Source organism: Chelonoidis abingdonii, chromosome 25, assembly GCF_003597395.2.
Source record: "Chelonoidis abingdonii isolate Lonesome George chromosome 25, CheloAbing_2.0, whole genome shotgun sequence".
In the NCBI taxonomy this organism is placed as follows: domain Eukaryota; kingdom Metazoa; phylum Chordata; order Testudines; family Testudinidae; genus Chelonoidis; species Chelonoidis abingdonii.
This window is the reverse complement of record NC_133793.1, coordinates 20,595,291-20,620,940: the sequence shown is the minus strand read 5'-3', so window position 1 is coordinate 20,620,940 and position 25,650 is coordinate 20,595,291. Positions and strand designations below refer to the sequence as shown.

At 49.3% G+C, this 25,650-nt stretch overlaps 1 protein-coding gene across 3 annotated transcripts in view; it reads left to right on the top strand.

Annotated features, from left to right (window-relative positions):
• HNRNPR (heterogeneous nuclear ribonucleoprotein R) overlaps positions 1 to 25,650 on the top strand; it is a 667,870-nt gene that overhangs the window by 447,612 nt on the left and 194,608 nt on the right. The gene's annotated exons all lie outside the window — the stretch shown is intronic.

The window sequence follows — 25,650 nt, the reverse complement described above, 5'->3', positions numbered from 1 at the left end:
ATTTATTGTATTTTTATAATAAGTGTTGTGCATTTGGTTGTCACAGGTTTTGTTCCTATGGCAACTGAGTTAGATTATTAGGGGATAGCCCAGCCAGCTTCGGCCGGTTAGGCGAGCTCTGTGTCTGTAAATAAATGGTAGTTTTGTTAGCTGTCTGCTGTCTGGCCTCAAGCGATTTCTTCCTAAACCGGCTGCCCCCAAGGATATAACAAGTGGCGAGGATAGATGGAATTCTAGTGCTGCTCCAGTAACAGAAGGAAGTTGAAGTCAAGGTAAAGAACAAACAAAAAAAAACTGCTTGTTTGCACTGACTGTGAATCATGACTACTCTGACCGGGCCACTGGAACCTTTTGATGAGAATATAGTGCAATGGCATGTGTATACTGAGCATTTTGAGCTTTTTGTTATTGCAAATGACATTACAGAAGAGAGGAAGGTGCCAATATTCTAAAGTGTTGTAGGGGCTAAAACCTACTCCCTGCTATGCAGCTTACTACACCCTGTTAAGCCTGAGACTAAATCTTACAGTGACATTGTGGAAATCCTGGGGGTCCATTCCCAGAACCATGGTATTGCTGAAAGTTCCCAAGAGACCAAAAGTAGAGAGAAACGTTGTTACATTTGGTGCATTTTAAAAGCTAGCAGAGCACTGTGAATTTCAGAGATGTTAATGATGCTCGATCCTCGTGACAGGTTAGTTGTTGGCCTGTACGTGATGCTATACGGAAGCGCCTACTGACAGAGGCGCTTTACATAAGAGGCTGTTGATATGCTGTTCTCCTGGAATTGGTAGGGGAGCCAATAATCGGTTGCTTCCCTGGGTGCAAAAGTGTCCGACAGACCTACCACAAACTGTGCGAGTCAGGAGTTACCACTTTGGTTAAGCCAGGGTCACCAGGCTCATAATGCTGGTGTAAGGACTGGTGTGTTGAACACTGTGGCAAAAGGAACACATTTGTGTGCAGGTAACAAAAAAGGGCCTGTGTCTGCGCCAACAAAGAGAGAACCTGCCTACCCTAGAGCAGGACCCAGGTGTCATGGTGACACCTATCAAGGAAGTGCCATGCATGCTTTGTCTTGGGCAGTGGGCTCACTTGAATATCTGGTACCCCGTTGTTGGATGGCAAACCTATACGCATGGAACTGGACACCGGTGCAGCCGTCTCGTGGTCTCCGAGGCTGTGTTTAAAGAAAGCTACAGGCCATCTTCCGCTTAAGGCAACAAAACTGTTCTGAAGACATATACAGGAGAGCTGTGCCAAGTTGGGCACTATTGATGTTAGGTGGAGCTCAATGGACAGGCTGCTAAATTGCCACTGTTTGTGGTGAGAGTAACTACCCAGCCTTAATGGGTAGGTCTTGGCTTGGGAGATTCAGCTGAACTGGGCAGACAGTCAACGGTGATGACTAAAGAAGAAACCAGTCTAACCCCTATACTAAGGCAACATGCGCTGTTTTTGGAGGATTTGGGAAGTATGAAGGGAATTCACTGTGACATTGAACATTAAACTGACAGGTCCATCAAAATATCTGAAATCTGAACTGTGCCATATGCATCAGCAAAATTGAACAGACCTGGACGCCGGTCACCATGGAAAGGTTCCCTATTGGCGGGCCCGTTTTTTTTTTTACCATGCCCATGGACCTATCGTTCAAACAGTGAGAAAGATGGCTCTCTCGCGGATTAGCGGTGATTTTAAGTCATGTCACCCAGTTTGTGTGCAGAGCAATACCCACTTCCTCACATCGGATACCTGTTCGCAGGCCTGGCTGGGGGACAAAAGTTCAGTAAGATTGATTGAGTCAAGCATATTTCAGATGCAGGTCGTGGAAGTCCAAGAGCTGTTGACTATTGTGACTCATAAGGGCTTTATCGATACTGTACCTACCCTTTTGAAATAACATTGCTCCGCCCTGTTCCAGAGGGTTGGACCAGATCTTTGTGTGGCTTGTCAGGATTCAGTGCTATCTGGATGATATCCTGGTCACTGGAAGGAATTAAGAGGATCACTTAAAGATGTAGAGGCTACCCTCAAAGACTGAGAGTATGGCCTATGAGTTTCGCAAGACAAGTGTGATTCTTCAAGCCCTTGTTAAATATTTGACACATCATTGATTGTGCGGTCTTCATTAAGGCCCTGCAAAAGTTAAAAGCTATTGTGGAGGCTCCCCCACTGCGAAATGTAAGCCAGCTGCGCTCGTATTCTGGACTACTAAACTGTTATGGAAAGTTCATCTCACAGTTTGCACCACTGCTAAAACCACTTCATGCGGCTCCTGGGGAGAACAGAGGCTGAGGTGGTGAAGCCTGTGATGCTGCATTTAACAAAGCTAAGGATGCATTACTAAAATCTTGAAGTTCTAACGCACTTTGATCCATCCTACAATTGGGCCTGCGATGCTCCCCTTATTGGACTGGGAGCAGTCGTGTCACACATTATGCTTCAGGAGAGAGAGACTATTGTTTTTGCTTCACGCACTCTAAGCAAGCAGAAATAGCTACGTCCAAATCAAACATGAGGCATTAGGAATTGTTTTTGGAATTCGGAATTTCATGCGTACCTGTTTGGGCAGAAGTTTACTCTCTCACAGACCAATCGACCTCTGATGTTCAATTTTTGGACCTACACAGGGATTCCCCATTAGCTGCTAGTCTATGCAAGTTGGGCATTATTACTTTCAGCACACCATGTGAAATCAAATATTGGATATCCACTCTGCACGGCAATGCAGTTGCCTCTCAGGTTGCCTTTGCGTCAAAATCAAGATAGTGCCCAAAGGAAATCTTCTACTTGAACGGCAGAGAATACACCCTCACTGCTACTCAGATAAAGAAGGCAACTCGCGTTGACGCAGTATGTCCAAGTTATGGACCTGGTGATCATGATAAATCTCGACAACCTCTCCGGTCTCACCCGACCTTGTACCTACATGTCCAGGAGGACGGAGTTCATTGGTCCAATCTGGTTGTTTGTTTGTGGGGGATGTGTCATTATTCACACCATATGAGATCACAGATGTTAAACAGCTACATTCGGTCACTGTGGAATAGTGCGCATGAAGGAAATTGCCAAAGCTATTTTTGGTGGCTGGATTTGGACAGTGCTATTGAAGAGGAAGGCAAAGCTTGTATGTTAGTGTCAGGGTGTGAGGAATGCACCCCAGTGGGTCACCTTACCCCTATGGGACTGGCCCTGAAACCCGTGGCAACATATTCACATTGACTTCGCTGGCCCCCTTGAAGGAAGCATGTTCTTGATGGCAGTAGATGCCCATTCCTAAATGGCCAAGAAGTCTCTCTTAATGCAGTCCACTACTGCAGACAAGTACTATCTAAAAACTGCAGGGACTCTTTAGTCGTTTGGTCTGCAGAAACAACATTGTGAGTGACACAGACTGCAGTTCATCTCAGGAGTTTATATATTATGAAATGAATGGGACCACACTTCCTGTCAGCACAATCATCCATCACACCATGGAAGAGCTGAAAGATTTGTGGCAGACAATGAAACACGCTTTGAATCAGAAGGGAACACCACTCCATTCAAAAGCGTCTAGATACCTTCTTCCTATAGACACCACCTATGCTAGACCAGGCATCCCGGCCTTTCTCCTGATGGGACGACAGCTGCGCACTTGCTTTTGATCTGCTGAAACTTCTGAACTCCGACAAATTGTGCACATCAGCAGCAATTCAATCATCAGTCGGGCACTCAGAGCAAAAACCGAACCTTTAGCCCGGACAGCCAGTTTTTGGCTCGGAATTATACTTCCGAAGCTAAATGGGTCCTGCCACGATCATCACTCAAAAGGACCTGTTTCCTATACAGTCCGGACTGCAGAGAATCTTACCTGGCAGCGACATGTGATCAGCTGTTGCCAGGTATGCCAGTCTCAGGATTACATCTGCAGTTGAGTGGTCTGACTTCACCTCTTCTGGTGAGACACCAATCACGAATCACTGTTCCTGACTTTTCTCCTCCATTACTGCTGGTGGCTGGATACCCTTTGCCCAGACGAGCTGATACCACCTCCTCACCTATTTGTGCTGCGGCCTGACCCATGGCACTTTCGTGTGCAACAACACAGAAGTTTGCTGTAATCCACCTAGGACAGAAGGCCTCATCGGCTGGATCTTTAGCTAGGGCGACACCCACGGTTATGGGGCAAAATAATCCCCAGGGTTAGCCGGGAGTGGAGGCAGTCTACCTTCTTCTCTGTCTAGTGTGTGTTTTTATTTAGGGAAGTGTTCTTATTAGCGGGGAGGAATATGTGTGTGATTTGGTTGTCATGGTTTTTGTTCCTATGGTAACTGAGTTAGATTGTTAGATAGGCCCGGCAGCTTCGGCCGGTTAGGCGAGCTCTGTGTCTGTAAATAAATGGTAGTTTTGTTAGCTGTCTGCTGTCTGGCCTCAAGTGATTTCTTCCTAAACCGGCTGCCCCCAAGGATATAACAATAGGCTACTCAGATGAAACTTTAAAACTCCGTGGGAATTTGTTATATAAATATGGTAGTTAATTTATTTCAGGCTGTACCAATAAGATCAGAGATGCTGAGGTACAGAGCTATTATCTCCAATCACTGTACAGCACAGATTCATTTGCCCAGCAGCTGACCAGTCTGAGCTCAGAAACGTAGGGTTTTTTTTCTCAGTTGTATACATTGCACTATACCTATATCTGTATGTAAGAATGAAATATGGACAGATGGTTAAAGACGGGTAGTGTTAAGAAGAACACCCAAAGTGTCAGTGATGAGAAGGGTAAAGGAACGCAGGCAGCTAGATGTGGAACGGTGTACATGGGAAGCTGGTAGATCTCAAAGGGGGTACGCAATAAGAAAAGTTTGGGAACCTCTCCTCTAGAGGCTGGTCCACAGAAGAGGTAGTAATGTTCCTATGGCTCAAATACTACAGATCTGTTCTAGGAGTCTGAAGTTGCTGGGTGGCAGGGGTCTTTATGAAAAGGGACTTTATAAAAGGGAAAATAAGGGCAACCTGGGGAATTACAGACCAGTCAGTTTAACGTCTGTACCCGGACAGATAATGGAGCAAATAATCAATTTGCAAACATCTAGAAGATAATAAGGTGATAAAAACAGTTAGCATGGATTTGTCAAGAAGAAATCGTGTCAAACCAACCTGATAGCTTTCTTTGACAGGGTAACAAGCCTTGTGGATGGGGGGAAGCAGTAGAAGTAGTATATCTTGACTTTAGTAAGGCTTTGGATACTGTTTTGCATGACCCCATAAACAAACTAGGGAAATACAACCTAGATGGAGCTGTTATAAGTGTGGGTGCATAACTGGTTGGAAAATTGTTCCAAGAGGTTCACAGTTATGCTGGAAGGGCATAACAAGTGGGGTCCTGCAGGGATCAGTTCTGGATCCAGTTCTGTTCAATATCTTGATAAATTATGTAGATAATGGCATAGAGAGTACATTTATAAAGTTTGCAGACTGTACCAAGCTGGACGAGGTTGCAAGTACTTTGGAGGATAGGACTGTCATTCAAAATGATCTGGACAAACTGGAGAGATTGACTGAAGTAAATAGGATGAAATTAAATAAGGACAAATACAAAGTACTCCACTTAGGAAGGAACAATCAGTTGCACACATACAAAATGGGAAATGACTGTGTAGGAAGGAGTACTGCAGAAAGGGATCTGGGGGTCATAGTGGATCACAAGCTAAATATGAGTCAACAGTGTAATGCTGTTGCAAAAAAAGCAAACATCGTTCTGGGATGTATTAGCAGGAGTATTGAAAGCAAGATGCAAGAAGTGATTCTTCCACTCTACTCCATGCTGATTAGGCCTCAACTGGAGTATTGTTCTGGGCGCCGCATTTCAGGAAAGATGTGGACATATTGGAGAAAGTCCAGGAAAGAGCGACAAATTATTAAAGGTCTAGAAAATATGACCTGTGAGGGAAGATTGAAAAAATTGGGTTTGTTTCATCTGGAGAAGAGAAGACTGATAACAGTTTTCAAATACATAAAAGGTTGTTACAAGGAGGAGGGAGAAAAATTGTTGTTCTTAACCTCCGAGGATAGGACAAGAAGCAATGTGCTAAAATTGCAGCAAGGAAGGTTTAGTTTGGACATTAGAAAAAACTTCCTAACTGTCAGGGTGATTTAAGCACTGGAATAAATTGCCTGGGGAGGTTGTGGAATCTCCGTCACTGGGGATTTTTAAGAGCAGGTTGGACAAACACCTGTCAAGGATGGTCTAGATAATACTTAGCCCTGCCTTGAGTGCAAGGGACTGGACTAGATGACTCTTCAAGGTCCCTTCCAGTTCTATGATTCTCTGATTGCATAGGAGATGATTTGGGTTTTTTTTTAAAAATGATAATTCACACAATGAAAACATGGCCTTTAAAATGGTTAAATATAGTTTGTCACATATGGTTTTAGAGAGACAAGGTGGATGAGATAATTTATTGGGCCAACTTCTACAGTAGAAGCTCAGAGTTACAAACACCTTGGGAATGGACATTGTTCATAACTGAAATTTTTGTAACTCTGAGCAAAACATTATGGTTCTTTCAAAAGTTTACAGCTGAACATTGACTTAGTAAAGTTTAAAATCTGTACTATGCAGAAGAAAAATGTTGCTTTCCCTTTATATATTTTTAGTAGTTTCCATTTAACACAGTACTATACTGTATTTGCTTTTTTTTTTTTAAGTCTCCGCTGCTGCCTGATTGTGTACTTCTGGTTCAAAATGAGTGTCCTTGACTGATAGGTTTGTAACTCTGGTGTTCTGAACTATGAGGCTCTACTTTCAAGCTTGGCGGTCGGTATCAAGCAGAGTGCCCCAAGGATTGGTCCTGGCGCCAGTTTTGTTCAATATCTTCATTAATGATCTGGAGGATGGGGTGGGCTGTACCCTCAGCAAGTTTGCAGATGACTAAACTGGGAGGAGTGGTAGATACGCTGGAGGGTAGGGATAGGATACAGAGGGATCTACGCAAATTAGAGCATTGAGCCAAAAGAAGTCTGATGAGGTTCAACAGAGACAAGTGCAGAGTCCTGCACTTAGGACGGAAGAATCCCATGCACTGCTACAGACAAGGGACCGAATGGCTAGGCAGCAGTTCTGCAGAAAAGGACCTAGGGGCTACAGTGGACGAGAAGCTGGATATGAGTTGACAGTGTGCCCGTGTTGCCAAGAAGGCTAACAGCATTTTGGGCTGAATAAGTAGGGGCATTACCAGCAGATCGAGGGATGTGATCATTCTCCTCTACTTGACATTGGTGAGGCCTCATCCGGAGTAGTGTGTCCAGTTTTGGGCCCCACACTACAAGAAGGATGTGGAAAAATTGGAAAGAGTCCAGCGGAGGGCAACAAAAATGGAGCACCTGACTTGAGAGGCTGAGGGAACTGGGATTGTTTAGTCTGCAGAAGAGAAGAATGAGGGGGGACATGATAGCTGCTTTCAACTACCTGAAATGGAGTGCCAAAGAGGATGGATCTAGACTGTTCTCAGTCGTAGCAGATGACAGAACAAGGAGTAATGGTCTCAAGTTGCAGTAGGGGAGGTTTAAGCTGGATATTAGAAAAATCTTTTTCACTAGGAGGGTGGTGAAGCACTGGAATGGGTTCTCCAGGGAGGTGGTAGAATCTCCTTCCTTAGAGGTTTTTAAGGTCAGGCTTGACAAAGTCCTGGCTGGGATGATTTAGTTGGGGATTGGTCCTGCTTTGAGCAGGGGGTTGGACTAGATGACCTCTTGAGGTCTCTTCAAACTCTGATACTCTATTCTATTCTTACGCAGAGCTCGTCTTCTAGTCTGGGAAATGAGGGTCTAGGCTAAATACGAGGTGGAACAGATTGTTTAGCATAAGCAGATAATACCTGTTTCACAGGACCAGTGTGACACACTGTACCTCAAAGTAGCACTCTGGACCCCCCATATTGACCATGGTGATATGATTGATATTTTTTGTACAAAGCATACCTTGTATAAGGTATCATTTTAAAAGTCTTGATCTGTTGAACATTAATACCCTGTTGGATTGTATGTACCATCATTGTATGTGAAGTTATGAAGTATTTGTGTGTTTCTGAAATATGTTGTGAACACCCACAACCAGTCTTTCAGTTACAACAAAGGAGTAGCCATCAGTAGCCAGACAGCATTAATGGCTCATCAGCACCCATCAAGAAAAGAATCCATTATCTCAGAGACTCGTTAGAGAAGGCACGTATGCAGTGGAGACTGCTTGACTAGTGGGGACTTCCTGATCCCCTAAGAAAGTATAAAAGAATGGATGGGATATAATCACTTAGCCTCTCTCTTTCTCTCTCCCCACCCCTCCAGCACTCTCCCCATCCCTCTAACTAAACACCATAGAAGAATGTCTGAAGGACAAAGACTTTGAACTGGGGAAGTTTGGTTGCAGGCTGGAAGGTAGTCCCAGTCCCTGTATTAAAGAACTGTAACCTGCTTGCACTATGTGTCAGGGTGAGACATTGTTTCATTCAACTGTTGCTTAGACTACATTTTAGGATTTAGAATGTGTTTACACTTTTCATTTCAACTATCTCTGACCTTTGTCTACCACTTATAATCACTTAAAAATGTATCTTTCTGTAGTTAATAAATCTGTTTTATATTTTACCTAAAACAGTGTGTTTTGGTTGAAGTGCTTGGGAAATCTCAGTTCAGGTTAACGGGCAATGTTGCACTCCCACTACCCTTTTGTCAGAGTGGCAAACTAGGTAATGACCGTATACTGTCCAGGCTTCTGACCAGTGCAAGACGGTACAGTTCTGGGGTGCAAGACTGCGGAAATCTTGGTCTGTGTATTGATGGTCCATGAGTGACCAGGAAATCATTCATGTAACTCAGTTGGGTGTGTCCCTGTCTGTGGATGTCTGTATAAGTGCAGTGCCTGTGAGAGGTTTGTAGCTTGACATCAGCATCCCAGTGTGAGAGGCAACCCAGGTTGGTGGGTTCAGAGGACTCAGCGGTCCCACGGTCCAGGTTGCACCCTGGGGATCCTGTCACAGCCAGTAAAGGTGAAGTGGCTTTTTAACCCCTCTCCAGTCAGGATGGTGAGGGGTTAGTGAACTATAGATAGTTGTAATAAGCCACAAATCCAGTGTCTGTATTCAATCATTTATTTTTAGTGTCTAGCACAGCTATGAATTTAAGCTCCCAGAGTCACCTTTTGAACGTGGGGTGCAGTTTCCTTTGAGGATGGGGTCTGAGAGGTCAGACACAGAGTGATTCCTTTGTGAAAAGTGTTCACCCACAGGTGATACAGCATGTGACAAGGTCAGGCCAGATGGCTACAGGAGAGTGATCCTGTTTGTATCCAGGAAGTTCCAAAGGACTTCCCCCCAGCCTAAGGGGAGGATCCACAGGTCGATGATACCAAATAAATACGGGGGACAACTAATGAAAAAAAAAATGGGATCGGGAGTGAGGTTATAGGGCTGAATGAAGGGAACCTGATGGGGACACTGATCAGAGAACCCCAGACAGCGCCCACTGCTCCTCGAAGGCATCAAGGGAGCCAGCAGACGCCACCCAGAGCAACTCTGCCCAGATGCGTGAACGGACAGAGGAGTGGATATAGGCCTCACAGTTGCAGGAAATCCTGTCGGCCAACCTCTTCTCCCTGGTTTTGTAGATGGCTAGTTTGGCTAGGGCTAAGAGAAGGTTGATAAGGAGATCCCGCGACTTTGTGGGGCCACGAATGGGGAGTGCATAGATGATCAGGTGAGGGGAAAAGTGCAACCAAAAATGTAATAAGATCTAAGAGGCGCCGGAACAGGGGCTGCAACCTGGTGCACTCTAGATAAATGTGCATCAGGGTTTCCTTCATGCCACAAAAGGGGCAGGGGTTTGGAATAGGGGTAAACCACGCCAAGTAGATGCCCGTGCTCACAGACCCATGAAGGAGCCGCCAATCCCTGGTGGGCTTTGGAATCAGGGTGAAGTATAGGCTAGCCGACCGGGGCATCTCACCCTCGAGAGGTGGCAAGGGGTCCCGCCATTTTGTGTCGGGGCAAGACGTGAGGATGAGGAAGTGAAGGATGTGAAGCACGAGCATGTACAGATGCTTCCTTGATGCAGTTTGGAACAGAACCGGTTGCAGGTCGTGCAGCCGGCTCTCAGTGAAAGGGCGGGGGGGCCGGTTGGGTCCACGGGGAAGGGGATGAATGAAAAGGTCCACAGGGCCTGGGTGGAGGTGGGCGGGGCTTGCCCTCTCGCAGGACCCAGTAGAGGTAGGCCTGAGCAGCGGGCAGTAAAGTGGCCTTCACCTCCTGAAGTATGCTCTGGAAAGTGCGAGGTCTGGAGAGCCCCATGCGCTGAGAAAACGTCAGGAGATCCAGCCAGTCTCCCCGGTTGTAGTCCAGAAGGTCTCTGACCCTGGTGACTTCTGCCAAGACTAGCCTCTGGTGCACTGTGGGGGACTCCGCCACCTGCACACGAAGCTGGGGGTTGTGTACCAGGGGCTGCACGAGGAGATCAGCCCCCACGGTGGCCACCATGGACCTGGTCATTGAAATCAGCTTCCAGGTCCGAAGGAGGTCTTAGTAGAAGACCGTCAGCCTGAAGAGGTCTCGCGGAAAACCTCTCGGATGGAGATGAAGGAGCTGCTGGTCGTATCGGAGCCCTCGGAAGCGGCGCAGGAAGGCATGTGCCACTACGCTCCACGCCAGACTACCTCCACCATACAGGAGCCTCTGCAGGGCCTGGAGACGGAAGACATGGACCTGAGTGTGTAGGCACTTCAGGCCCTGCCCCCCTTCCTCCAGGGGCAGGTGGAGGACCCCTGCAGAGACCCATTGCATTCCTGGCCAAAAGAACTCCAGAATCACCATTCGGAGGTGGGCCAGGAAACCCGGGGCCGGGACCAGGGTGTTGAGCCGGTACCAGAGCATGGACAGGACTAGCTGATTGAGCACCAGCGCCCTCCCTCGAAGGGAGAGGCACCGGAGTAGTCCCGTCCATTTCCGGAGCCGCTCCATTACCCTGCCCTCTAAACCGTGCCAGTTCTCCGGCAGAGACAGATGCGTGGCAGAAAGATAAATGCCGAGATAGAGCAGTGGACCCACGCTCCACTGGATGGCCTGAAGCGCGGGTGGGAGGGAGCTCGCCTGCCACCCGTACCCGACCACCAAGCCAGCGCTCTTGACCCAGTTGACCCGGGCGAAGGAGGCCGCCGAGTAGATGGCCTGGCAAGCCTCCACCCGCGCCAAGTCACCTGGGTCCTGGACCACGAGGAGCACATCGTCGGCATACGCCAACAGGACCAGCCGTAGCTTCGGCTCTCGAAGCCCCAACCCCATCAGCCTCCAATGGAGAAGACAGAGGAAGGGCTCGATCACCAGAGCGTACAGCTGACCCAAGAGGGGACACCCCTGTTGCACTCCTCACCCGAAGCTGACCAGCTCGGTCAGGGTCCAGTTGAGCCTGCCCAGACACTCCGCAGAAGCGTACAGCACCTGGAGAAAACCCACAAACCGGGGTCCGAAGCCGAACGCTCGCAGAGTGCTCAGGAGATACCTGTGGTCCACTCTGTCAAACGCCTTCTCCTGATCCAGGGACAAGAGGGCGAACGACAGACCATCCCTACACCCTAATTCCAGAAGGTCCTGGACCAGATACAGGTTATCAAATATCATGCAGCCTGGGACAGTGTAGGTCTGATCTGGGCAGACCACATCCGCCAGCATGGACCCTAGCCACATCGAGATGGCCTTCGTAATGATTTTGTAGTTTGTGCTGAGGAGCGAGACGGGATGCCAGTTCCATAAGTCATGGAGGTCCCTCCTCTTCGGCAATAAGGTAAGCACGGCTCGCCTGCACAAGAGAGGGAGGATCCTGCTCTGCAAAGACTCAGCCCAGACGGTGACCAGGTCTGGGCCGAGGACATCCCAGAACACACGGTAGAACTCCATGGTCAGCCCATCCATGCCCAGAGATTTATTGGTGGGCATGCGACGGAGGGTTTCCGAGAACTTGGCCAGAGTGAGAGGCAGCTCTAGCCGGTCCCGGTCGCCTGTCCTGACCTTCGGGAGTCCGTCCCAGAGCACTCTGCAAGCATTAGTATAGGTAGGATCCGGGGAGAAAAGAGTCACATAGGAAGGCCCTGGCCTTCCCGCACATCTCCACCGGATCCGTGAGGGGAGTGCCGTCCTCCTCCAGGAGGCAGGTGATGTGCTTCTTGGGCCCCTCTCCTTTTCTCCAGGGTCTAGAAGAAGCGGGAGCCGCGATCCATCTCCCGAAGGAGGCGAATGCGGGATCAAACAAAGGTACCCTGGGCCCGATGGTCTTTGAGGGCCCGGAGCTCCTCCCACGTCTCCCGGCACGCTCCGCAGAGGGATAGATCCTCGGGGCTGGCAGCCAGACACCTCTCCAGCTCCAAGACCTCTTGTTCCAACTGCTCTATTGCCGCATCCCTCTGTTACCAAAATATCGGGTCTGCCTAGCTGAGAGCCAATAACAGCCTGACATGGATAAGGAAAAAATGCTTTTTTTCTGCAGAAAAAAGGAGAGCCTTGTACTTTGCTACAAAGACTCTGTCTTACACAAATTTCACAAACCTTTTATACATATTCAGACAAAGACCCTTGCGTGTCAACACTTGATTGGTAGGTGTCAAATTTTGGGCTTCTGTTATCTGTTCAGTACAAACTGGTTTGAAGCAAGATTTCCCTGCTTTGAGGCAGAAAGAAAAAGACAGTTCAAAAGTTCAGGCTACTGTGTCCTTGAGGCTTCTGCTTCCCCACTACTGGCCGCTTGTAAACTATTAAGGGGGGCCAGCCGCTTGTAAGCTATTAGGGGGGGCCAGCAGTAGCTTTCACACCTCCATCGGCTGGCGCCCCGGGTGTAGTCGCAGCAGAAGAGCGGGGCGCGCACCTTCCCCAGGTCCTACCAGCGCCGCGCCGAGGGAAAGGCACGCCGCTGCCCTCACCAGGACAGTCAGAACTCCCAGAAGGATGCCATGAAGCCCGCATCCTCCAGAAAACTATTGTTAAAGTGCCAATAGGCCGGACCCGGCCTCTCCGCTCAAAGAGAGGCCATCACGGTGGCAAGGTGATGATCTGAAAAGGGGGCTGGCCAAATGCTGGAGGAGTGGGCTTGTGAAAGGTGGAGGCGCGACAGGTAAATGCGGTCCAGCCGGGAGTGGTGCGATGGATGGGCCTCCACCCGGACGAAGGTGAACATCGAGACGTCGTCTGGGTGGTGGTCGCGCCAGACATCCACCAGGGAGTGGCATTCGACGATCTCCCAGAGGACATCCGTGGCAGCTGGGCACTGCTCGGTCCCCGAACAGTCTCATTCCTTGAGGGTGGTGTTAAAGTCTCCACCCAGGACCAGGTACTCACGAGGATCCAGGGAGCCGAGGAAGGCGGACGCCTGCTGATAAAAACACAACCTCTCTGGGCCCGATGTCAGGGCATAGACGTTGACAAGATTAACCACAAGCCCCTCCATGCGGACCCAGAGATGCAACAGGCGGCCCGGCACAGCCTCGGCAACCCCCAGCACCTCGGGCCGTAGGTCGGAGGAGAACAGGGTCGCCACTCCAGCCGTGCGAAACCGAGAGGTGGCTAAAGTAGACCCCGTCCCCCTACTCTAGCCGCCAGCTAGCTTCAGTGGCCGGATCCGTACGGGTTTCCTGCAGGAAAACCACAGAGTACCCCCCCCCTCCCGAAGGAAGGAGAGCATCTGGCTCCTGCGGAGACCCATCCTACAGCCCCGGGTGTTTAACATGGCATAGATGATCGGTGCCATGAGGAGGGCTGGGGGAGATCCTCACCGGCAGACACGTCCACGGCCTCCATCGGGCCACGCAGCAACCTGTGACCTACCCCGTAGGTGAGTAAAGAGTCACGGAAGAGACAGACCCGCTGGTAGGCCGCGGCGGCCTGCTTCCCAGTCCTCTTACCCTCCCCTATGAAGGCCCTCGTGGCCCGGAAGATCTGATGGAAATCACCCCACCACTGGAGCGCAAGCTGGACCTTGTTACGGGAGCCACGAACGTCCTCAAGGAATTCCCGCAGCTCCTCCCTCAGTACATGGGGGAGCGGGGTTACTGATCTAAGACTTTCCCCCAGCGGGGCCCCTGTCATAGCCTCGTGGCCCACCGAGGCGGGCGGGCAGGGGCCAGACCCTCAACATGGCATCCAATGGGCTGACACCACATGGCCTGCCCCGGTTCAACAGGGGGCAGCGGAAGGAAAACAGCAGCCCCTGATGGGTCGGGACAGGTATCCCCAGGGGCAGCAATGGCATCACGGAAGGTGGAGGGGACAAGGACGGGACTGGCATCAGGAACAGGGCAGGGGTCAGGAGTAGGGGTGGGATCAAGAAGAGAATTGGGGCAGGGGGCAGAAGTAGGATCCTGAGCCTTAATAGTTGGGCCACTGGAAGGTGGCCCCTCCTGGGCAGGCTCAGAGATCTGGGGAGTGGGAAGGGGACCCACAACAATGCAGGGCTCAGCCACTATGGCTGGTGCGGCAGCCACAGCATCCGGAGACGGAAGGCTGTCAATGGGATCTCCGCCTGGGAAGGAGGTCGGGTGCTCCAAACCCACGAGGGACATCCCCTGGGAATCGGTTCCCGGCAGCGGGGCACCGGCCGTCGCCTCAATGGGCTCGGCGGCTGTCAGCGGGGTGCCATCTGCTCCCGGGCAGATGAAAGACTCCAGGGGACCCTCAGAGGCGGGAGCAGAAGCAACGGTTAGGGAAAGAGAACACGGGGACGGGGGAACCAGGGTGAGGTCGCTGAGACCGAGGCTTGTTGGCAAAGGGTCATCCTCCCCCTGCGTGACTGGGGTCAGACCCAGGGCCTCGATCTCCTCATAAATGGAAGAGAGATCACCATTTGCCACCCCAGGGCCCTCCCCCCCAGCACCCAAAGCGACACCCACCTCGGCGCTCGCAGGGGCTTCTGATGGTAAGGGGGCGAGAGGGGCTCCCTCGGGGGCTTCCACGGGAAGGGACCCTGGAGGAGGGGGCGGTGTTACCTTCCGGTGCTGTCACAGTGTCCCCAGCCGGCACCACAGAACGGGAGTCGTCAGGGAGCAAAGCAGAAGGCTCGTCATCGGTGCCCCCCTTCCTGCTCTTCCGGGGGGGTCTCTGAATCCGAAGGATGTAATGGGGTCCGAGCCTTCCGCTTGCCCCGCTTTCCCTGCACTAAGGATCAGCCCTCCATGGCATCAGCCAGGGGCTGGCTAACAGGGGTCGGGTCTGGGGGCAAGAGCGATGGCTCAGGCACTCGGGGAGGCAATGGTGGGGTAGCAGGCATGAGAGAGGATTCTCCCTGGGGCGAGCCCGCTCCCACGCCCGGCAGTATCTCCACCGCACCTTCCTCCACAGGTCCCGCCAGTTCTCAGATAGCGGAGGCGGGGTTCACCTGCTCGTCCGGGCACGCGGGGGGGGGGTGCCCCTTGGGCCCGAGCAGGAGCAGCAGTGGAGTAAGAAGGAGGAGGGGCAGCTTCAGGTGCCGGGTAGCCAGGGGCAGCGGCGATGACAGGGCTCAGGAGTCCCGGACGCTCCTCCATGCCGGGCCAATGGGCAGTCCCTCCGGACGTGCCCAATCGCCCGGCAGAGGTACCACCGGGCCTCCCCCGTTGAATATTGCACGTGGTAGTGGGCTCCCTGGTAGGGGACCAGAAAGGACCCCTTGAGCGTGAAGGGTGGGGTCCTTGCAGCCCAACGGGATAGGGCTGATGTTGGAGATAGGGTGGGCAGCAGGGCGGCATTGCACAGGAAGGGAGGGAGGGAGGGAGGTCAGGATCAAGCAGACCCCCCAGGTCTTCCAACGGCTCCAGGGGGATGAACACGCCCCCCACCGCCAGGCCCGTCTCTACCGCCTCCTGGGCGGCAGCCTCTGATGCCAGGAAGAAGACCACCCTCCCATACGTTCTGGAGGCCACCATGATGGCCGTGGGCCCCACTACCCTTGCCAACACCCGCACGTAGGTCTCCACGTGGGGCGAGGCAGGCACCAGGAGGCAACGGACGCTGTGCTTCCTGGTCAAGGTGGGGAAGGGGCCCCGGCCACTATAGATGGTAGCGGAAGTGGTGGTCAGAGGAGCAGCAGTAGGCGCGGGGGCCGCCACCTGGGCATATGCCCTGGGGGTGGGGGGTGGGACACCCGCTGAGCTGGTGGAGGGAGCAGTGGGGAGGGATGCTGCAGCCTGTAGCGGGGCTGCGGCGGTGGGGGGTAGTCCCGCCACAGAGGGCCTGGCCTTTTTAGCGGGGTCCTTATCTTTCTTCCCACCCCAACCTTTCCCACTGGCTGGGGGGGGGCTCCCCCTGAATCAGAAGGGGCAAGGGACGTGGCAGCAGCGGAGGTCTCCCTGGTACTCATCAATGCCAGTGCCCCAGAGGGGCAGTGGTAGGTGGACTGGCAGCGGCGGTCGAAGTAGAGTCTTGGGGAATGGACACGGGCAGGTGGAGGAGGGGCGGTGGGAGCATCACGAGGGGTCTCCCCCACCGCGTCCTCCGCCATAATGAAAGCAGGGAGGGGGACAAACAGCAAGGGGAGGGGAGGGAGAGGAGGCAATCACCCCTCCCCGCTAGGCTGCAGGCAGGGGAGGAGGGTGCCAGAAAGGGAAGGCTAAAGGGGCGTGGGGAGCAACCAAGGACCTAGGGGCGGGAGGGTGTCAGGTCACCGACTCAGAAGGGAATTCCGGCTCCTCTGGCTGCACTAGGGGATCGGGGGGATAACGGCATAGGGGGGCGCAGTGAACAAGGGCAAACAAACAGGGGAAGGGCACAAGCACATGGGAGGGGGCATGGGCGCACAAGGGAAGGGACCAATCAGGGCTGCGCGATCACAGGGTGGGAAAAGGGCGGAGGGACAACGGGGCTCGCTGCAGGGCTGGGGCAGGACAATCAGGGCCACAGAGGGAAACAGGTGGGGCGGACAAATTTGTCAAAGGAAAGGGGTCAGTCCATGGGGTGGGGGCGGTGTGCCCACAGGCACTTGTGCAAAAAGTCAGTGTATGGTTGCTGTTGCTGCAGGCTCAAATGGTGGAAGTGGGCATGGTGAACCAGGCGAGCAGCTCAGTCCCAAAGGCAGGAGACCAAAGCAGAAGGAAAACAGCCAGTAGGGGTGGTGGAGGGGGCAACAATGGTGGGGGGGGCAAAGGGGAACACGGATGGACCTGAGGCAGGCTCCACACCACACCCCGGTGTCCCAACAGACACAGTCCAAACCCCCACCACAAGAGCACAGTTCGAAAAAATACTCAGTCCAGAAAAGTCTTCACACGGTCTTCCAGCAGCAGGTAGTCCTCTTCTCCTCGGGGCTCCAACAGCTCCCCAGCAACAGCCCCAGCAGCTCCAGATGGTGGCCGTCTGGTGTCCAGGCAGGAGGGACCCCGCTCAGATGGTGGTGTCCTCAGCAACAAGAGCCGGGGTCCCTCACTCCCTTCCTTCTCTGGAAAGCAGACCTTTAGCAGCCTTCCCCTCCCCTCCAGGGCTGTAGATGGAACAGCAGCAGCAACTGAGGGGGGTGGGGTGAGGGGATCAGCAGCCAGCCAACTAGAGGGTAGCAGAGAAGGTGGGGGGGGGGAGTGGAAGTGATGGTGTCTGGCCCAGCCAAGGGAGCAGCTGGAACAGCAGCAAGGAGGGCCAGTGTTCAGCAGCAGCAGTAGCCCTCTGCCTTCCTGCAGCATCGAGGCCAGATGGCTACAGGAGAGTGGTTGAAAGTAGATACATTAGTCCCAGATTAAGTAGATCCCTTTTCCCTGGGTAAGGTAACAAGGAAGGTTCCAGAACAATCAGGAGCTTTCTGGGAACAATTAAGGCAGACAGGCTGATTAGCACCTGCAGCCAATCAAGAAGCTGCTAGAATCAGTTAAGGCAGGCTAATCAGGGCACCTGGGTTTAAAAAGGTGCTCACTTCAGTTTGTGGTGTGCGTGTGAAGAGCTGGGAGCAAGAGGTGCAAGGAGTGGGAGTGCGAAGGGTGTGCTGCTGGAGGACTGAGGAGTACAAGTGTTATCACACACCAGAAGGAAGGTCCTGTGGTGAGGATAAAGAAGGTGTTTGGAGGAGGCCATGGGGAAGTAGCCCAGGGAATGGTAGCTGTCATGCAGTTGTTACAGGAGGCACTATAGACAGTTGCAATCCACAGGGCCCTGGGCTGGAGCCCGGAGTAAAGGGCAGGCCCAGGTTCCCCCCAAACCTCCCAGTTCCTGATCAGACACAGGAAGAGTTGACCCAGACTGTGGGTTCCACGAGAGGGGAAGATCACTGAGAGAAGCAAATCCACCAATAAGCACAGGACCCACCAAGATAGAGGAGGAACTTTGTCACAGGTATTTTTGTCTTTTGTCATCTTATCATGTGAGTTCATTTGAGAGCATAGTGATTGTCTCATTTCATCCACATAGTTGTTGTTGTGGCAATTAATGCACTGGATGAGCTACACCACATGTGATAGGCATATGTAGGACCTATGGATCTTGAAAGGTGTGTTGTGGGGAGTGTTGGTCATTGTAGCAGTGAAGGTATGTCTACAGGTTTTGGATCTCTTGTCTTGGCAAGGTCTAATGTTGCTATGAGCTGCTGCCCTGGTCTGTGGGGAGCTTGCTTTGGATGATGAGCTTGGAGAGGTTGGGGGATTGTTTGAAGGCCAGAAAAGGGAGTTCAGGAAAGATTTATTTCAGATGTGGTTCCCAGTGAGAATGGGTTGTAATTGTTTGATGATACCCCATATGGGTTCCAGTGTGGGGTAGAAGGATTAGCAGTCTGTGGTCGGAGGAGGTTTTATTTCTGTAGTGAAGCAGGTTCTATCAGGGTATTTGAGTGGCTCATTCCATGATGCAATCTACTTCTCTGGTGGAGTGTCCTTGTTTGATGAAGATGGATTTAAGTGTGTGTTAAGGTGTATATCCCAGACTTTCTCCTTAGTATCTGAGTGCCTGGTGTAGATAACAGATTTCTTGGTGTGTTTTGGTTGATTACTGGATCTGTAAGGTAGGTGTGGCAATCCGTGGGTTTTGTTTATATAGTTGTCTGTAGGGTTCCATTGTTGAAGCTAATCATGCTGTCCAGGAAATTGACACTAGTGTGAGAGAGTTCAATGGATAAGTGGTAGTTTTTGAAGTTGTGGTGGATATCTATAAAGGTCCTCTGGACAGAGGACGAAAATATCATCGATGTATATCATTGGCTTTGTGGTGCATTTGTCCAGAAATTCTTCTTCTCCAAGGTGGCCCACGAAGAGGTTGGCATATTAGTTTGAATAGCATGTTTGTTCTTGAATGTAAAATTGTTATGGGTGAGGATGAAATGGAAGTGTTTGGCAATGTGTTTGGGGTGGATATCTAAATATTGTTCATTATCTTGTAAATATTGGAGGCAGGCAATGATGCCGTCATTGTGAGGGATGATGGTGTATATTTAGGCAAGGATAATGTTCTGAGGGAGGTTGTTTAATGTTGCAGAGTTTCTGGAGGAAGTGAGTAGTCTCCTGGAGGAAGCTGGCTCTTTGTGTGGTGAGTGTTTTGAGGATGCTTTCTATGAGTACTGATATTCCTTCAGTAAGAGTGCCATGGCCAGATCTGATGGGTCTGCCTGGGTTCCCTTGTTCATGTATTTTGGAAGCAAAAAGATCCCTGGGGTAGGTTCATGGGAGATGAGGTTGTAGAGTTTCTCTTGGAGTTATTTGGAGAAGGATTGGATACTATCCTTACATTCCTTGGTAAATTGTGATATGGCGTCTTCTTTGAATTCTTTATAGTAGGAGTTGTTAGTTGACTTTGGTAACATAGTCATCACGGTTGAGGACTACAATGGAACCCTCTTTGTCGACTGATTGAATCACTCTTTGGTGGTAAGATTTCACAGACTGTATTGCTGTCCTTTCATTGGTGAAGAGATTGTGCTGATGTAATGGTAAGGATTTCACAGTCAATTTTTTCCTGAGACAATCAAAGTAATTATTAAGAGTGTAGTTTCATCCATTGTGGGGTGTCTAGTCAGATAATTCTTTTTTCTTATGACCATATGTGAGGATGTGGTAATTGTGTGTGGCGTTATCACTGTTGTGCAAGAATTCTTTGAGGCGGAGTTAGTGGAAGCATTCTTCTAATTCTCCACATTAGTATGGTATCAGGTATGATGCTGTATGGAATATGTGGGTCACTTTATAAGAGTGTCGATACCAATATTGGTAAAATTGCGAGGAATCTGACCAGATATGCTATGTAAGGTATAGGTATCTGAAAATGTTATGATTTACAAAGTATGATAATCTTGTTTATATGTTTGTATCACGTTTGTATTATGAATTATAGATCTGTAGGGTATATCTGTATTTCCAAACTTGTGCTGTGTTTCTGGCTGACACTCTCTGACAAAATGGCATCAGCATGAAGCCTGCTTGATGGCCCAACATCAACGATATCAGCCGTACAATAAACCGACTGAAAGGGCCAGGGACTACGCTTTATGACTTAGCAAGGCATGCAAGAGCGTGCCCATGGAGAGAACCCTAAAGCCTTTCAATGCCATGTGCTATGAGTTTGTGTTTGGAACAAAGGAAGTACCAGCCACATGGCAAAAGGACTATAAAGGGCAGCTGCATCATCTCCATTTTGTTTTCATTCCTGCTTCTTACCTCTGGAGGTACTTTGTTACAATCTGAAGCTCTGAACAAAGGACTGAATGACCCATCCAAGCTGTGGATGTTCCAGAGGGACTTTCAAGCCAGCAAACTCACCAGTGCTGCTAAGAACCTGATACATGGACTGTGAATCTATGTATGTGACTGCTTTACCATTTAACAACTCTTTTCTTGTTCTTTCACTTTTCTGTATAATAAACCTTTCATTTTAGATGCTAAAGGATTGGCTGGCAGTGTAGTATTTTGGGTAAGATCCAACCTAATACTTACCTGGCAATGTGGGCCCTTTGGGGTCAGATGACATTTTGTATAGTGAGCAGAGTTTTAAAATAACTTGTCACTGTACTGGATCTAGATGCAGACTGAGAGCCAGAGAACTGGAATGCAATAAGGGGGCTGTATGATCCTTTTTTTCTTCTTGATGACCAGTGTGGGGATCAGAAGCACACTTAAGACATTTCCCAAGGTACAAGCTGGACTGTTGGACATCTCTGTCCCCTCAACTCTCCAATTGGGATGCCTTTTACAGGCTTCACTGTGAGAACAACCACTCCTTGTCTCTATACACACAGCCTCCAGCATGCAAAATCACTCCCAGCTGAATTATGAGTGCTTTTAGCCAGCCATTCCTGAATTATATTGCAGTGACACCAGCAAATTCGCAGTCCCAGACTTGTCCTGCGCAGTTCTCACCTTCTGCGTAGTACAAGCTCATAGAAAATGATATGCACAAACCCTGTTATCTTAAATGGAGGTTCCAGACACTTCAATCCAAACACACACTGGTTTAGATAAAAAAATAAAATGTTTTATTAATTACAGAAAGGTAGATTTTAAGTGATTACAAGTAATGAGGCATGAAAGTCAGAATTGGTTACAAAGAAATAAAAGGTAAAAAATATCTAACTTAAAAAGCTAGTGAACTTAAAGCAAAAAGGGTTTTCTTACCACATCATCCCAGCAGTCTGGCTGGATTTTGTCCAAGTGGTGAGTCCTGATACTACATGTAACATAACACAGGTGTTCCACACTTTGGTCATTAGTCACACCTTTTGAATGATTGTGTCACCCATTGGCAGGTTTGAAGGTTGAGAGGTATACTTAGTAAACCAGCGTTTGCTTTACTAGTATTTTTTACTAACATTTATGGCCATCCGCGTAATTATGGATTGCTTACCCAAAAACTGAGCTGAAAGAATGTGAAGCAAAATCAAGCACTCAGAAATTAGGAAATGCCAGAATTACTGTTGCCCTTGCAACCCTAATTCACCTGCCCAATGTATATCCATATGATGCAGTCTTTAATTATATAATCACATTTTATTTTTCTGCAGGACCCCTGCCTCGTTCTGTGCCAAGACTGGAGGATGCTCAGGGAATGGTTTCTTATTCAGTCTTTTTCCTTAACTTCATTGTTCAGTGTGTGGCCGTTGGCCTTGTTTACTGCACTCCACTCAAAACTTGCACTGAATACAGAATGGGCTCTTTTATAGATATCTCGTGGTAGTGAGTTCCACAAGCTAATTGTGCACTGTGCAAACAAATATTTCCTTTGATCAGTTTTAAATGTGCTCTTGTTCTTGATCACTGATATTGGGGGGGGGACAAGCAACTAGTTACTGATTGCTAATTTTGGGTTTTTCCCCTAAGCAGCTTGCAGTATCCTAGCAGAAGAAGAACTGTGGTCCCATTCCTATCATTAACTTCCTCTGGGTAAATCCCTCTGTAAAACAAGAATAATAATACTTCCTAATACATTAATGTTTGGAAAATGCTGAGTATCACGGTTACTGACCTTGGGGTCATAGGGTCACCTTTAACAGAAATGGGCCCAAACTTGAAAACCAGAGTTTTGGTTCAGGTTAATCTTTAAAACTCTTTGCCAATAATAAGGAAGGGAACTTGACTTGTCCCTTATGTTAAGTCTCAACCTGTTGCCTGGCAATGGCCAGTAATACAGTAGTTTGGGCACAATGGAGTGGATCACGTGAACAAAGATATGTGGATGAACATACTCTTTAATTCCATCTTCCATATCCTTGCAAGCAGCCCAAAGGGTAAATGCAAGATAAACTTTGCCAATCTGGCACAGCTTTTTGGCTACATGTAGAATTCCTTGGCACTGGGAAACCAGCACCTTCCTAGCTGAATCCAACTGAAGAAAGGACAAGCACATCCAAACCAAAATTTCTCTAGTAAAAGTCTGTCACTCAACTGAGAAATGAAAAACAGGTTGAATAAGTGTGAAAGTCGTTTATTGAGAATTAGTTACTTGTTAAGTAATTATAACGTTCAGTGCAATACAAGACACAACTAAAAAGAGAGTCCTGGTCCCTAGTATTTTATAATCTGGCCCTCAGATTGATACTTTTAACACTGAATCGTACATTACCTCTCATATAATCCCATTGGTTTCAGTAGGGCTACTCAGTATGAATAGGGGTATTGCAGTTGGCCCTGAGAGAGTACTTATGCTCCTGGAATACAGCTACCATCAGTCCTCTCAGCGGGCAAGGTGGTAATTTGGTCCCGACTTCACCTACCAGAAATCACAATGTAAAACTTAATCTGAAAAACAAAATTGAAACTCTCTTCACAATACTGATTCTTCATATGACTGTTCAGTCATTTTATGGCGTGAATTCTACTCCAACATCTATTCATTGTTATAGAAATATTCCTCCGGAGTTTTTTCACCTTCTGTTGCAGCATGGGCATGGGTCACTTGCTTGTTTAAATTAGAATAAATGGTGGATTTTCTGTCTTTAAATCATTGTTTAAAGACTTCAGTAATTCAGCCAGAGGTTAGGGATCTATTGCAGGAGTGTTGGGTGAATTTCTGTGGCCTGCAATTGTGCAGGAGGTCAGACTAGATGATCCTGATTGTTCATTCTGGCCTTTGTCTAGTCCTCATCCCCTGATTCTGTTCATCATTACAGACGTCATTCTTATAGCCCCGTTTACACTATCTTAAAAATGTGTGACTTGTTTCATCAGAACATCCAGCTTGGCTTGATTTAAGAATTTCTACCTTTTGGTCTGGGTGAGAACATCACTTTTTTTCTATCCATTTCTTTTCACATCCCCTTCACACCCCTCCCCCCATTTATTTGTGAATATAGAAAAAATATCAGAGGATTGAGCACAAGTGGGCAGAGTTTTACATTTATTTAAGACTCTTCTGGAGGATCCATTTTGCTAAGTCAGACCAGGACAGCCTTGTCCTGCATGCAGTGTAGTTTCCCATTAGTATAATCCCGTCCCTCCTCTAAAATTGAAATGATCATCTCAGAAGCAGAAGTGAAAAATCGCAGCAAAATTTTTAAACAGCTATATTTTAAATGATTTGGTTAAGTTTAAAAAAAATCCAACTGGAGTGCATTGTCTGTCCTGTGCAAATATCGTTGTCTTTCCCTTTAATAATAAATGCAAACATCTAGTAGCCAAGCACTTATTGCCATAGCAGCTAAGCACAGTGGAGCAAAACGTACTTGTACAAAGTTATCCACAATGTGTACCACAAACTAGTCTCTATTGCAAGATTTCCAGGAACATACAGTACAAAATCAACACACTTAAACTCTGCAGCAAACACCACCCCCTTTCATTGTTCTCTGAAAGTTGCAAAACTCAAGTAGTGGAGGCCCACCAATGGGAGAATTCTCCAAAACCAGAACATTCTACCACCATGCCTGGGCAGTGCCACCACATCTTCCAATAACTGCCACAGTGGTGCCTAAATGTGAGGTGGTGACTCCAGCAAGTAAGCCCACTAAGAGTTTTTAAGATCATTGTCATTACCTTGGATTGCATTCCAGATGAACAGGGATCCAGGGCAAAGGTTTGAGCATGAGTATTAGGCACTCAGAATGGTTTGCTCTAATAGCCAAGTGGATGCCATATCTGTGCTAGAAGAAGCTCCTGTGTAGTCTTCATGGGCAGCCCTAAGCAGAGATCATTGCAGTAGTCTAGCCTAGAGGAGGCAAAGGCACATGCAGTTCTGATCAGGTTCTTATCCATGTCCTGCACTGCAGCATCTGAATGCATGGGTGACCACTGTGAGGTCCATAGTAGAAAGGAAAAGTCTAAACTTTTTGCCCACTCGCAAATATCAAAGTTTCAGTGGTCCACCAGTGATGACTGGGGATCGAAGAGCTGGGAATCCTCTCAGTGAAATATGGGCATAATATAATACCATTTTTGGTCAGATGATTGGAGAGGTTTGGAGTTTGCCACACAAACACTCCTAGCAGTTATCTGGCTGGTATCACCAGGCTGCTGCTAACTGGTATAAATAACCTTTTCCAGTGTCAATGTGGCAGATGAGTTTTTCCCATCACCATCTGGGAAATTTTTCTAGAAAAGTTGAGGAACCAAAACCTCATGTAAGAACCCAACCAAGTTCCCCACCCTGTTCTACTTCCTTTGCTTGATGGAAGTTTAGTATTGAGCAACTCAGGGTTAGACAAGGAGCCTTGAGTGTCTTCTGATCTGTAACCAAGCCTGGCACCCTCAGGATAGCCAGCTTTCTATGTGCCCAAATTGTCTGCCACCAGCACTGTTTGGAGCAGGATCAGGGGCGGCTCTAGGAACTTTGTCGCCCCAAGTACGGCAGGCAGGCTGCCTTCCGTGGCGTGCCTGCGGAGGGTCCGCTGGTCCTGCGGCTTTGGCGGACTGGGAGGTCCGCCAAAGCCGCGGGACCAGCGGACCCTCCGCAGGCACGCCTGCAGGAGGTCCGCCGAAGCCACAGGACCAGTGGACCCTCCGCAGGCAAACCGTGGAGGCAGCCTGCCTGCTGCCCTCGCGGTGCCGGCAGAGCACCCCCGCCCCCCCGCAGCTTGCCGCCCCAAGCATGCGCCTGGCATGCTGGGACCTGGAGCTGCCCCTGAGCAGGATCCATTTCAACCTGGACTGAATGCCTGAGCTAAAACCCTTAACATTTTTGCACTGGACTTAACACCATGGCAGCAGTTGACTAGTTTGGAGGGTGCCCTGGGGTGTGGCCACAAGCTGTTAGTTTATTAATGATAAAATAC